The sequence below is a fragment of the Callionymus lyra genome, chromosome 13 (genome assembly GCF_982586985.1).
Source record: "Callionymus lyra chromosome 13, fCalLyr1.hap1.1, whole genome shotgun sequence".
NCBI classification, from domain to species: Eukaryota; Metazoa; Chordata; class Actinopteri; order Syngnathiformes; family Callionymidae; genus Callionymus; species Callionymus lyra.
In genome coordinates, this window is record NC_141830.1 from 2,399,767 (window position 1) to 2,415,347 (window position 15,581).

Consider the following 15,581-nt stretch of genomic DNA (forward strand, 5'->3'; position numbering starts at 1 on the left):
ATCTTAGGTAGAACTTTATTGATCCCTCAGCAGGTCTCCTTCGGTAACATGTTTTTTCCAATTAGACACAACAATACAGCAATTTTTCATAAAAAAAAAAGAAAAAAGAACAGAATATATTTATAAATATATATATATATAAATAGATAATAATATTTAATTAATAATATAATGAATATAAACAATAGTTAATAAATATTTAATAAATAATCTGATGAATATAAACAATAGTTGATAATATTTAATTAATAATATGATGAATATAAACAATAGTTAATAATATTTAATTAATAATATGATGAATGTAAACAATAGTTAATAATATTTAATTAATAATATAATGAATATAAACAATAGTTAATCATATTTAATTAATAATCTACGGAATATTAACAATATTTAATAATATTTAATTCATAATATGATGAATATAAACAATAGATAATAATATTTAATTAATAATATAATATATATAAACAATAGTTAATAAATATTTAATAAATAATCTGATGAATATAAACAATAGTTAATAATATTTAATTAATAATATGATGAATGTAAACAATAGTTAATAATATTTAATTAATAATATGATGAATATAAACAATAGTTAATAATATTTAATTAATAATATGATGAATATAAACAATAGTTAATAATATTTAATTAATAATCTGATGAATAGAAACAATAGTTAATAATATTAATAAATAATTGGATTAATATAAACAATAGTTAATAATATTTAATTTAATAAATAATCTGATGAATATAAACAATAGTTAATAATATTTAATTAATAATATAATGAATATAAACCATAGTTAATCATATTTAATTAATAATATAATGAATATAAACAATAGTTAATAAATATTTAATAAATAATCTGATGAATATAAACAATAGTTAATCATATTTAATTAATAATCTACTGAATATTAACAATAGTTAATAATATTTAATTAATAATCTGAGGAATATAAACAAAAGGTAATAATGTTGAATTAATAAATGGACAATATTTAATTATATTAAATGTAATAAATAATCAAATGAATATAAGTAATAATATTTAATTATGTTATCTTAGGTAGAACTTTATTGATCCCTCAGGAGGTAAAATGTTTTTTCCAATTAGACACAACAATACAGCAATTTTTCATAAAAAAAATTAATAAAAAAATAAGAACAAAATATATTTATAAATGTATATATATATATATATATAAATAGATAATAATATTTAATTAATAATATAATGAATATAAACAATAGTTAATAATATTTAATTCATAATATAATGAATATAAACCATAGTTAATCATATTTAATTAATAATCTACTGAATATTAACAATAGTTAATCATATTTAATTAATAATCTGATGAATATAAACAATATTTAATAATATTCATAAATAATTGGATTAATATAAACAATATTTAATAATATTAATAAATAATTGGATTAATATAAACAATATTTAATAATATTAATAAATAATTTGATTAATATAAACAATAGTTAATAATATTTAATTTAATAAATAATCTGATGAATATAAACAATAGTTAATAATATTTAATTCATAATATAATGAATATAAACCATAGTTAATAATATTTAATTAATAATCTACTGAATATTAACAATAGTTAATAATATTTAATTCATAAATATAATGAATATAAACAATAGTTAATCATCTTTAATTAATAATCTACTGAATATTAACAATAGTTAATAATATTTAATTAATAATCTGATGAATATAAACAATATTTAATAATATTAATAAATAATTGGATTAATATAAACTATATTTAATAATATTAATAAATAATTTGATGAATATAAACAATAGTTAATAATTTTTTAATAAATAATCTGATGAATATAAACAATAGTTAATCATATTTAATTAATAATCTACTGAATATTAACAAAAGTTAATAATATTAAATTAATAAAACAATAAATGTAAACAATAGTTCATAATATTTAATTAATAATCTGATGAATATAAACAATATTTAATAATATTAATAAATCATTTGATTAATATAAACAATAGTTAATAATATTTAATTTAATAAATAATCTGATGAATATAAACAATATTTAATAATATTAATAAATCATTTGATTAATATAAACAATAGTTAATAATATTTAATTTAATAAATAATCTGATGAATATTATTTAATTATAATCTAATGAATATAAACAATAGTTAATCATATATCATTTTATTTAAGACCGTCATTTTTCTAAATGATCAAATTAACTTAAAAAAAGCCACAAATCACTCAAACCCTTACAGGAGCCAAGGTTTCAAGCAATTTCTGATCTGTACTTGTTAGCATAGCTCGTGGCTAACATTTGAGTCTGATTCAAACTCTTGATCAAGAACGTCAATGTCAATCAAAAGTAACATTTTCTGTCTGTAAAGAGGATTTTTTTTATTATTATTCATAAAGATACGCATGAGGTTCATAATCCACCAGAAGTATCAACGACATACACCTGTGATGGTTTAATGTTAGAAGAAGGTCTTTGAGAAGAAGAACAGCGCCACCTACTGACAACAACATGACACTGTTACTCCTTTTTTTTTTTAAGTGATAAAAGTATTTGTTGAATTTAGAAAATAAAACAGAATTTGCAGACTTCGAATCTCCTTTTTATTCTTAACATGACTTTATAACATTAATTTATAACATTACTTTTGTAACATGACTTTATAATATGACTTTTATAAGATTAATTTATAACAATAATTTATAACATGATTTTTATAACCTGCACACGTGTAAAAACATGACATTCTCACTAACACCACCATCAGCTGTTTTGACTGACAGCTCTCTGGTCCAATCCAATCTTTCACCCTCCGACCGAGTGGGCGGAGCTTACGACAAAAAGAAAGACCCCGATTGGCTCATTTTCCAACTCTTGACGCGACGAACACCGTGACCTTGTTTGTGTCACTAACGTTGTGACTTATATCAACACAAAAAAATACACAAGTGAGAGAGAGCAGAAGAAGAAGGGAGACCCTGAACCCACCTTGACTGGCGAACAACACCATCGTTCATCTAACTTAGGAACACCTCGGGGTGTAAGAATAGAGTGTTATTACCTGAGCTCGTCAGCAGGTAAATGAAGAAGGGATTAAGGGAGATGATGGAACACGTGACTCTTCACCTCCATCCTCTTCCTCCTCGGGGACGTCTTCAAGGGTAGCCACGAGACGGACGTGAGGTCGGATCATAGAGTTCTTCGTCCGCCAGAGTTTCCGCCGCTTCCATCTTAGACAAGTTGCAGATGCAGCCGGTTGCCCGTGGCAACAGCTGCACAAATGACCCGCATTATCACGGAAACGGTTATTGTTGGCGGTTCAGACGCACACGCCTGTCACTCACGGTCGTCGGAGGTCCTCGAAGCTTCCATCCTTCTCTCATGGACCTCTGAGAAGATGTTGTGTCGACGGTCGTGTGTCGACGGTTGTGTGTCGACGTGTGTTTGTTCGGTTAAAAAAAACAAAGTGTTTTCAGAATCAAACGATGTCGAACCGGACAGTTTGACCTCTAGAGTGACCTCTAGAGTGACCTCTGAAGGCAGGTGTGGAAGGTGTCTTCGTTCCTGAGACTCTCACAGCTGATCATCTCAACAAAACCTTGACAACGTGACGTTGTTTGAGGCTCTTTGATCCACAAGTACATGTTTCTTGGGCATAAGTAGTGATAATACCTCGAGTTACTACTTCACAAAATATTCACCGTCATTATTGCGATGTTGCAAATCTATGACTGAACTCTGAACTAGTTCAATGTAAATCTGGTGAACTGAACTCTGAACTAGTTGAAAGTAAATCTGGTGACTTGAACTCTGAACTAGTTCAATGTAAATCTTGTGAACCTAACTCTGAACTAGTTCAAAGTAAATCTGGAGAACTGAACTCTGAACTAGTTGAAAGTAAATCTGGTGACCTGAACTCTGAACTAGTTCAATGTAAAACTGGTGAACTGAACTCTGAACTAGTTCAAAGTAAATCTGGAGAACTGAACTCTGAACTAGTTCAATGTAAAAATGGTGAACTGAACTCTGAACTAGTTCAATGTAAATCTGGTGAACTGAACTCTGAACTAGTTCAATGTAAAAATGGTGAACTGAACTCTGAACTAGTTCAATGTAAATCTGGTGAACTGAACTCTGAACTAGTTGAAAGTAAATCTGGTGAACTGAACTCTGAACTAGTTGAAAGTAAATCTGGTGAACTGAACTCTGAACTAGTTGAAAGTAAATCTGGTGAACTGAACTCTGAACTAGTTGAAAGTAAATCTGGTGAACTGAACTCTGAACTAGTTGAAAGTAAATCTGGTGAACTGAACTCTGAACTAGTTCAATGAAAATCTGGTGAACTGAACTCTGAACTAGTTCAATGTAAATCTGGTGAACTGAACTCTGAACTAGTTGAAAGTAAATCTGGTGAACCTAACTCTGAACTAGTTGAAAGTAAATCTGGTGAACTGAACTCTGAACTAGTTGAAAGTAAATCTGGTGAACCTAACTCTGAACTAGTTGAAAGTAAATCTGGTGAACTGAACTCTGAACTAGTTCAATGTAAATCTTGTGAACCTAACTCTGAACTAGTTGAAAGTAAATCTGGTGAACTGAACTCTGAACTAGTTCAATGTAAAAATGGTGAACTGAACTCTGAACTAGTTCAATGTAAATCTGGTGAACTGAACTCTGAACTAGTTCAATGTAAATCTTGTGAACCTAACTCTGAACTAGTTGAAAGTAAATCTGGTGAACTGAACTCTGAACTAGTTCAATGTAAATCTGGTGAACCTAACTCTGAACTAGTTGAAAGTAAATCTGGTGAACTGAACTCTGAACTAGTTGAAAGTAAATCTGGTGAACTGAACTCTGAACTAGTTCAATGTAAATCTGGTGAACTGAACTCTGAACTAGTTCAATGTAAATCTCGTGAACCTAACTCTGAACTAGTTGAAAGTAAATCTGGTGAACTGAACTCTGAACTAGTTGAAAGTAAATCTGGTGAACTGAACTCTGAACTAGTTGAAAGTAAATCTGGTGAACTGAACTCTGAACTAGTTGAAAGTAAATCTGGTGAACTGAAATCTGAACTAGTTGAAAGTAAATCTGGTGAACTGAACTCTGAACTAGTTCAATGAAAATCTGGTGAACTGAACTCTGAACTAGTTCAATGTAAATCTTGTGAACCTAACTCTGAACTAGTTGAAAGTAAATCTGGTGAACTGAACTCTGAACTAGTTCAATGTAAATCTGGAGAACTGAACTCTGAACTAGTTCAATGTAAATCTGGTGAACTGAACTCTGAACTAGTTCAATGTAAAAATGGTGAACTGAACTCTGAACTAGTTCAATGTAAATCTGGTGAACTGAACTCTGAACTAGTTCAATGTAAATCTTGTGAACCTAACTCTGAACTAGTTGAAAGTAAATCTGGTGAACTGAACTCTGAACTAGTTCAATGTAAAACTGGTCAACTGAACTCTGAACTAGTTGAAAGTAAATCTGGAGAACTGAACTCTGAACTAGTTCAATGTAAATCTGGTGAACTGAACTCTCAACTAGTTGAAAGTAAATCTGGTGAACCTAACTCTGAACTAGTTGAAAGTAAATCTGGTGAACTGAACTCTGAACTAGTTCAATGTAAATCTCGTGAACCTAACTCTGAACTAGTTGAAAGTAAATCTGGTGAACTGAACTCTGAACTAGTTCAATGTAAATCTTGTGAACCTAACTCTGAACTAGTTGAAAGTAAATCTGGTGAACTGAACTCTGAACTAGTTGAAAGTAAATCTTGTGAACTGAACTCTGAACTAGTTGAAAGTAAATCTGGTGAACCTAACTCTGAACTAGTTGAAAGTAAATCTGGTGAACTGAACTCTGAACTAGTTGAAAGTAAATCTGGTGAACTGAACTCTGAACTAGTTGAAAGTAAATCTGGTGACCTGAACTCTGAACTAGTTCAATGTAAAACTGGTGAACTGAACTCTGAACTAGTTCAATGTAAATCTGGTAAAGTAAGTCCAATGGTTCGGCTCTAGCGCCCCCCAGAGGGCGATAAAGCAACTGCCTTGAGGAAAATCTGCCAATGCAGAAACCTCATGAGAACAAGACTCTTCCGTGTGTGTTTGTATGTGAATATGTTTACAGATGTTTTTGTTGTGTATTCTTGTGTGTTTGCCAAATTGTGTGTACATTTGTTTATTTGTGTGTTTTCCTGTGTGGTTCCGTATGTGAGCTTACGTGCTTGTGTGTATCTATATCCCTATTTAAGTGTTTGTCTTTGTGTATGTATTTAGTGTGTATCCATGGGTGTGCGCATCCATGTAGATGGTTTGTGTGTGCCTTTGTTTGTATCATATTTATTTGTATCTGTGTGTGTGTATCTGTGCACCTACACTTGTGTGTGTGTATGTGAATATACAGTATGTTTGTGTGTGCACGTGTGTATATTATGCTTGTGTGTGTATCATGCTTGTGTGTGTACGTGTGTGTATCATGCTTGTGTGTGTATCATGCTTGTGTGTGTACGTGTGTGTATCATGCTTGTGTGTGTATCATGCTTGTGTGTGCAAGTGTGTGTATCATACTTGTGTGTGCATCATGCTTGTGTGTGTACGTGTGTGTATCATGCTCGTGTGTGTACGTGTGTGTATCATGCTCGTGTGTGTATGTGTGTGTATCATGCTTGTGTGTGTACGTGTGTGTATCATGCTTGTGTGTGTATCATGCTTGTGTGTGTATCATGCTTGTGTGTGTACGTGTGTGTATCATGCTCATGTGTGTACGTGTGTGTATCATGCTCGTGTGTGTATGTGTGTGTATCATGCTTGTGTGTGTACGTGTGTGTATCATGCTTGTGTGTGTATCATGCTTGTGTGTGTATCATGCTTGTGTGTGTACGTGTGTGTATCATGCTTGTGTGTGCACGTGTGTGTATCATGCTTGTGTGTGTACGTGTGTGTATCATGCTTGTGTGTGTACGTGTGTGTATCATGCTTGTGTGTGTATCATGCTTGTGTGTGTGTACGTGTGTGTATCATGCTTGTGTGTGTATCATGCTTGTGTGTGTACATGTGTGTATCATGCTTGTGTGTGTATCATGCTTGTGTGTGCACGTGTGTGTATCATGCTTGTGTGTGTACGTGTGTGTATCATGCTCGTGTGTGTACGGGAGTGTATCATACTCGTGTGTGTATCATGCCTGTGTGTGTACGTGTGTGTATCATGCTCGTGTGTGTACGGGTGTGTATCATACTCGTGTGTGTATCATGCCTGTGTGTGCACGTGTGTGTATCATTCTTGTGTGTATCATGCTTGTGTGTGCACATGTGTGTATCATTATTGTGTGTATCATGCTTGTGTGTGCACATGTGTGTATCAAGCTTGTGTGTGCACGTGTGTGTATCATGCTCATGTGTGTACATGTGTATATCATAATCGTGTGTGTATCATGCTTTAAACTTCATTTTGTTGATGTTAAGTGTGTTTGTGACACAACATCTCTTCAAATTGTCGTCATAATGCTCAGTATGTTACTCTGGAGGGATGATGGACTCCACACGGTTCTTATTCCTGGGAGTCAAAGAGGCTGCTGGTCCAGGATCATTGATAGCATCGCGACTGTTCCTCCGTGTTTTTGTGGTTTTGTCTTCTCTAACTTTCCATGAAGGAAGTGTGTGTTGTTGCCATGGAAACCACACAGACTGGTAGTCGGGGTGATATTTTCCAGTGATGTTGAGCTCATTTGATGAAGTTCTACATGTAACTAGTTAAAGCACTAGTTAAAAGACTATGTATGTATTACTGTGTTGGAGTGTGTGAGTGAGTGAGTGAGTGAGTGAGTGAGTGAGTGAGTGTGTGAGAGTGAGTGAGTGAGTGAGTGAGTGAGTGAGTGAGTGAGTGAGTGAGTGAGTGAGTGAGTGAGTGAGTGAGTGAGTGAGTGAGTGAGTGAGTGAGTGAGTGTGAGTGTGTGTGTGTGCGTATAGCGATTGCATGATTTTCAATTTTCAAATGGCCATGTTTCCCTTCATCATCATCATCCCCAACCCTCGTGCTAGCTCTGGGTCACGGTGACCCGGAGGCCCCGAAAACAACCTAGAGACAACAGGGGATACTTCGAACACATCTGGGTCACCTTGACCCAGAGATAACACGAGGGTTTCGACATGTAGCTTGAGAGTCTTTAGGACATATTTTTCCTGTAAATACCTATTAGCACATTCACGCTATCATGTTGTTAGCATTACTAGCTGATGCTAAAGTATTCATTAAAAAACACTTAAGAACGTTGAGATACATGTAGTTCTTGCCTTAAAAATGAGCGCAAACGTTGTGTAGTTTGACACACAATCGTGATCCCAACGTGGTTTGGATCGGACAGAAAAATGCTAACATGCTACAAGCTAACAAGCGTTAGCACCTGATGGTCGTCGGTTGAACAGAATCCTTTGAATCCAGGCAGGAAACTACGGCGAGAGCGGCATGGAGGCCTTGTTTCCCTTCATCATCATCATCATCCCCAACCCTCGTGCTAGCTCTGGGTCACGGTGACCCGAAAACAACCTAGAGACAACAGGGGATACTTCAAACACATCTGGGTCACCTTGACCCAGAGATCACACGAGGGTTTCGACATGTAGCTTGAGAGTCTTTAGGACATATTTTTCCTGTAAATACCTATTAGCACATTCACGCTATCATGTTGTTAGCATTACTAGCTGATGGTAAAGTATTCATTAAAAAACACATAAGAACGTTGAGATACATGTAGTTCTTGCCTTAAAAATGAGAGCAAACGTTGTGTAGTTTGACACACAATCATGATCCAAACGTGGTTTGGATTGGACAGAAAAATGCTAACATGCTACAAGCTAACAACCGTTAGCACCTGATGGTCGTCGGTTGAACAAAATCCTTTGACTCCCGACAGGAAACTACGGCGAGAGCGGCATTGAGGCCTTGTTTCCCTTCATCATCATCATCATCCCCAACCCTCGTGCTAGCTCTGGGTCACGGTGACCCGAAAACAACCTAGAGACAACAGGGGATACTTCAAACACATCTGGGTCACCTTGACCCAGAGATAACACGAGGGTTTCGACATGTAGCTTGAGAATCTTTAGGACATATTTTTCCTGTAAATACCTATTAGCACATTCACGCTATCATGTTGTTAGCATTACTAGCTGATGGTAAAGTATTCATTAAAAAACACATAAGAACGTTGAGATACATGTAGTTCTTGCCTTAAAAATGAGAGCAAACGTTGTGTAGTTTGACACACAATCATGATCCAAACGTGGTTTGGATCGGACAGAAAAATGCTAACATGCTACAAGCTAACAAGCATTAGCACCTGATGGTCGTCGGTTGAACAGAATCCTTTGACTCCCGACAGGAAACTACGGCGAGAGCGGCATTGAGGCCTTGTTTCCCTTCATCATCATCATCATCCCCAACCCTCGTGCTAGCTCTGGGTCACGGTGACCCGAAAACAACCTAGAGACAACAGGGGATACTTCAAACACATCTGGGTCACCTTGACCCAGAGATAACACGAGGGTTTCGACATGTAGCTTGAGAGTCTTTAGGACATATTTTTCCTGTAAATACCTATTAGCACATTCACGCTATCATGTTGTTAGCATTACTAGCTGATGGTAAAGTATTCATTAAAAAACACATAAGAACGTTGAGATACATGTTGTTCTTGCCTTAAAAATGAGAGCAAACGTTGTGTAGTTTGACACACAATCATGATCCCAACGTGGTTTGGATCGGACAGAAAAATGCTAACATGCTACAAGCTAACAAGCGTTAGCAACTGATGGTCGTCGGTTGAACAGAATCCTTTGACTCCCGACAGGAAACTACGGCGAGAGCGGCATGGAGGCCTTGTTTCCCTTCATCATCATCATCATCCCCAACCCTCGTGCTAGCTCTGGGTCACGGTGACCCGAAAACAACCTAGAGACAACAGGGGATACGTCAAACACATCTGGGTCACCTTGACCCAGAGATCACACGAGGGTTTCGACATGTAGTTTGAGAGTCTTTAGGACATATTTTTCCTGTAAATACCTATTAGCACATTCACGCTATCATGTTGTTAGCATTACTAGCTGATGGTAAAGTATTCATTTAAAAACACATAAGAACGTTGAGATACATGTAGTTCTTGCCTTAAAAATGAGAGCAAACGTTGTGTAGTTTGACACACAATCATGATCCCAACGTGGTTTGGATTGGACAGAAAAATGCTAACATGCTACAAGCTAACAAGCGTTAGCGCCTGATGGTCGGTCGGTTGAACAGAATCCTTTGACTCCCGACAGGAAACTACGGCGAGAGCGGCATTGAGGCCTTGTTTCCCTTCATCATCATCATCATCCCCAACCCTCGCGCTAGCTCTGGGTCACGGTGACCCGAAAACAACCTAGAGACAACAGGGGATACTTCAAACACATCTGGGTCACCTTGACCCAGAGATAACACGAGGGTTTTCGACATGTCGTTTGAGAGTCTTTAGGACATATTTTTCCTGTAAATACCTATTAGCACATTCACGCTATCATGTTGTTAGCATTACTAGCTGATGGTAAAGTATTCATTAAAAAACACATAAGAACGTTGAGATACATGTAGTTCTTGCCTTAAAAATGAGAGCAAACGTTGTGTAGTTTGACACACAATCATGATCCAAACGTGGTTTGGATCGGACAGAAAAATGCTAACATGCTACAAGCTAACAAGCATTAGCACCTGATGGTCGTCGGTTGAACAGAATCCTTTGACTCCCGACAGGAAACTACGGCGAGAGCGGCATTGAGGCCTTGTTTCCCTTCATCATCATCATCATCCCCAACCCTCGTGCTAGCTCTGGGTCACGGTGACCCGAAAACAACCTAGAGACAACAGGGGATACTTCAAACACATCTGGGTCACCTTGACCCAGAGATAACACGAGGGTTTCGACATGTAGCTTGAGAGTCTTTAGGACATATTTTTCCTGTAAATACCTATTAGCACATTCACGCTATCATGTTGTTAGCATTACTAGCTGATGGTAAAGTATTCATTAAAAAACACATAAGAACGTTGAGATACATGTTGTTCTTGCCTTAAAAATGAGAGCAAACGTTGTGTAGTTTGACACACAATCATGATCCCAACGTGGTTTGGATCGGACAGAAAAATGCTAACATGCTACAAGCTAACAAGCGTTAGCAACTGATGGTCGTCGGTTGAACAGAATCCTTTGACTCCCGACAGGAAACTACGGCGAGAGCGGCATGGAGGCCTTGTTTCCCTTCATCATCATCATCATCCCCAACCCTCGTGCTAGCTCTGGGTCACGGTGACCCGAAAACAACCTAGAGACAACAGGGGATACGTCAAACACATCTGGGTCACCTTGACCCAGAGATCACACGAGGGTTTCGACATGTAGTTTGAGAGTCTTTAGGACATATTTTTCCTGTAAATACCTATTAGCACATTCACGCTATCATGTTGTTAGCATTACTAGCTGATGGTAAAGTATTCATTTAAAAACACATAAGAACGTTGAGATACATGTAGTTCTTGCCTTAAAAATGAGAGCAAACGTTGTGTAGTTTGACACACAATCATGATCCCAACGTGGTTTGGATTGGACAGAAAAATGCTAACATGCTACAAGCTAACAAGCGTTAGCGCCTGATGGTCGGTCGGTTGAACAGAATCCTTTGACTCCCGACAGGAAACTACGGCGAGAGCGGCATTGAGGCCTTGTTTCCCTTCATCATCATCATCATCCCCAACCCTCGTGCTAGCTCTGGGTCACGGTGACCCGAAAAAACAACCTAGAGACAACAGGGGATACTTCAAACACATCTGGGTCACCTTGACCCAGATATAACACGAGGGTTAAGACATGTAGCTTGAGAGTCTTTAGGACATATTTTTCCTGTAAATACCTATTAGCACATTCACGCTATCATGTTGTTAGCATTACTAGCTGATGGTAAAGTATTCATTTAAAAAACACATAAGAACGTTGAGATACATGTAGTTCTTGCCTTAAAAATGAGAGCAAACGTTGTGTAGTTTGACACACAATCATGATCCAAACGTGGTTTGGATTGGACAGAAAAATGCTAACATGCTACAAGCTAACAAGCGTTAGCACCTGATGGTCGTCGGTTGAACAGAATCCTTTGACTCCCGACAGGAAACTACGGCGAGAGCGGCATGGAGGCCTTGTTTCCCTTCATCATCATCATCATCCCCAACCCTCGCGCTAACTCTGGGTCACGGTGACCCGAAAACAACCTAGAGACAACAGGGGATACTTCAAACACATCTGGGTCACCTTGACCCAGAGATAACACGAGGGTTTCGACATGTAGCTTGAGAGTCTTTAGGACATATCTTTCCTGTAAATACCTATTAGCACATTCACGCTATCATGTTGTTAGCATTACTAGCTGATGGTAAAGTATTCATTTAAAAAACACATAATAACGTTGAGATACATGTAGTTCTTGCCTTAAAAATGAGAGCAAACGTTGTGTAGTTTGACACACAATCATGATCCCAACGTGGTTTGGATCGGACAGAAAAATGCTAACATGTGCTACAAGCTAACAAGCGTTAGCACCTGATGGTCGTCGGTTGAACAGAATCCTTTGACTCCCGACAGGAAACTACGGCGAGAGCGGCATTGAGGCCTTGTTTCCCTTCTTCATCATCGTCATCCCCAACCCTCGTGCTAGCTCTGGGTCACGGTGACCCGAAAACAACCTAGAGACAACAGGGGATACTTCAAACACATCTGGGTCACCTTGACCCAGAGATAACACGAGGGTTTCGACATGTAGCTTGAGAGTCTTTAGGACATATTTTTCCTGTAAATACCTATTAGCACATTCACGCTATCATGTTGTTAGCATTACTAGCTGATGGTAAAATATTCTTTGAAAAACACGTAAGAACGTTGAGATACATGTAGTTCTTGCCTTAAAAATGAGCGCAAACGTTGTGTAGTTTGACACACAATCATGATCCAAACGTGGTTTGGATTGGACAGAAAAATGCTAACATGCTACAAGCTAACAAGCACCTGATGGTCGGTCGGTTGAACAGAATCCTTTGACTCCCGACAGGAAACTACGGCGAGAGCGGCATTGAGGCCTTGTTTCCCTTCATCATCATCATCATCCCCAACCCTCGTGCTAGCTCTGGGTCACGGTGACCCGAAAACAACCTAGAGACAACAGGGGATACTTCAAACACATCTGGGTCACCTTGACCCAGAGATAACACGAGGGTTTCGACATGTAGCTTGAGAGTCTTTAGGACATATTTTTCCTGTAAATACCCATTAGCACATTCACGCTATCATGTTGTTAGCATTACTAGCTGATGGTAAAATATTCATTTAAAAAACACATAAGAACGTTGAGATACATGTAGTTTTTGCCTTAAACATGAGAGCAAACGTTGTGTAGTTTGACACACAATCGTGATCCAAACGTGGTTTGGATCGGACAGAAAAATGCTAACATGCTACAAGCTAACAAGCGTTAGCACCTGATGGTCGGTCGGTTGAACAGAATCCTTTGACTCCCGACAGGAAACTACGGCGAGAGCGGCATTGAGGCCTTGTTTCCCTTCATCATCATCATCATCCCCAACCCTCGTGCTAGCTCTGGGTCACGGTGACCCGAAAAAACAACCTAGAGACAACAGGGGATACTTCAAACACATCTGGGTCACCTTGACCCAGAGATCACACGAGGGTTTTCGACATGTAGTTTGAGAGTCTTTAGGACATATTTTTCCTGTAAATACCTGTTAGCACATTCACGCTATCATGTTGTTAGCATTACTAGCTGATGGTAAAGTATTCATTTAAAAAACACATAAGAACGTTGAGATACATGTAGTTCTTGCCTTAAAAATGAGAGCAAATGTTGTGTAGTTTGACACACAATCGTGATCCAAACGTGGTTTGGATCGGACAGAAAAATGCTAACATGCTACAAGCTAATTAGCGTTAGCACCTGATGGTCGTCGGTTGAACAGAATCCTTTGACTCCCGACAGGAAACTACGGCGAGAGCGGCATGGAGGCCTTGTTTCCCTTCATCATCATCATCATCCCCAACCCTCGTGCTAGCTCTGGGTCACGGTGACCCGAAAACAACCTAGAGACAACAGGGGATACTTCAAACACATCTGGGTCACCTTGACCCAGAGATAAAACGAGGGTTTAGACATGTAGCTTGAGAGTCTTTAGGACATATTTTTCCTGTAAATACCCATTAGCACATTCACGCTATCATGTTGTTAGCATTACTAGCTGATGGTAAAGTATTCATTAAAAAACACATAAGAACGTTGAGATACATGTAGTTCTTGCCTTAAAAATGAGAGCAAACGTTGTGTAGTTTGACACACAATCATGATCCCAACGTGGTTTGGATCGGACAGAAAAATGCTAACATGCTACAAGCTAACAAGCGTTAGCACCTGATGGTCGTCGGTTGAACGGAATCCTTTGACTCCCGGCAGGAAACTACGGCGAGAGCGGCATGGAGGCCTTGTTTCCCTTCATCATCATCATCATCCCCAACCCTCGTGCTAGCTCTGGGTCACGGTGACCCGAAAACAACCTAGAGACAACAGGGGATACTTCAAACACATCTGGGTCACCTTGACCCAGAGATAACACGAGGGTTTCGACATGTAGCTTGAGAGTCTTTAGGACATATTTTTCCTCTAAATACCTATTAGCACATTCACGCTATCATGTTGTTAGCATTACTAGCTGATGGTAAAGTATTCATTAAAAAACACATAAGTACGTTGAGATACTTGTAGTTCTTGCCTTAAAAATGAGAGCAAACGTTGTGTAGTTTGACACACAATCGTGATCCCAACGTGGTTTGGATCGGACAGAAAAATGCTAACATGCTACAAGCTAACAAGCGTTAGCACCTGATGGTCGGTCGGTTGAACAGAATCCTTTGACTCCCGACAGGAAACTACGGCGAGAGCGGCATGGAGGCCTTGTTTCCCTTCATCATCATCATCATCCCCAACCCTCGCGCTAGCTCTGGGTCACGGTGACCCGAAAACAACCTAGAAACAACAGGGGATACTTCGAACACATCTGGGTCACCTTGACCCAGAGATAACACGAGGGTTTCGACATGTAGCTTGAGAGTCTTTAGGACCTATTTTTCCTGTAAATACCTATTAGCACATTCACGCTATCATGTTGTTAGCATTACTAGCTGATGGTAAAGTATTCATTAAAAAACACATAAGAACGTTGAGATACATGTAGTTCTTGCCTTAAAAATGAGAGCAAACATTGTGTAGTTTGACACACAATCATGATCCAAACGTGGTTTGGATTGGACAGAAAAATGCTAACATGCTACAAGCTAACAAGCGTTAGCGCCTGATGGTCGGTCGGTTGAACAGAATCCTTTGACTCCCGACAGGAAACTACGGCGAGAGCG

The 15,581-nt window shown here is 37.7% G+C and overlaps 1 protein-coding gene across 2 annotated transcripts in view; it reads left to right on the forward strand.

Moving 5' to 3' along the window:
- The window catches only part of grm1a (glutamate receptor, metabotropic 1a), a 65,580-nt gene that overhangs the window by 1,828 nt on the left and 48,171 nt on the right, over positions 1-15,581 (forward strand). The gene's annotated exons all lie outside the window — the stretch shown is intronic.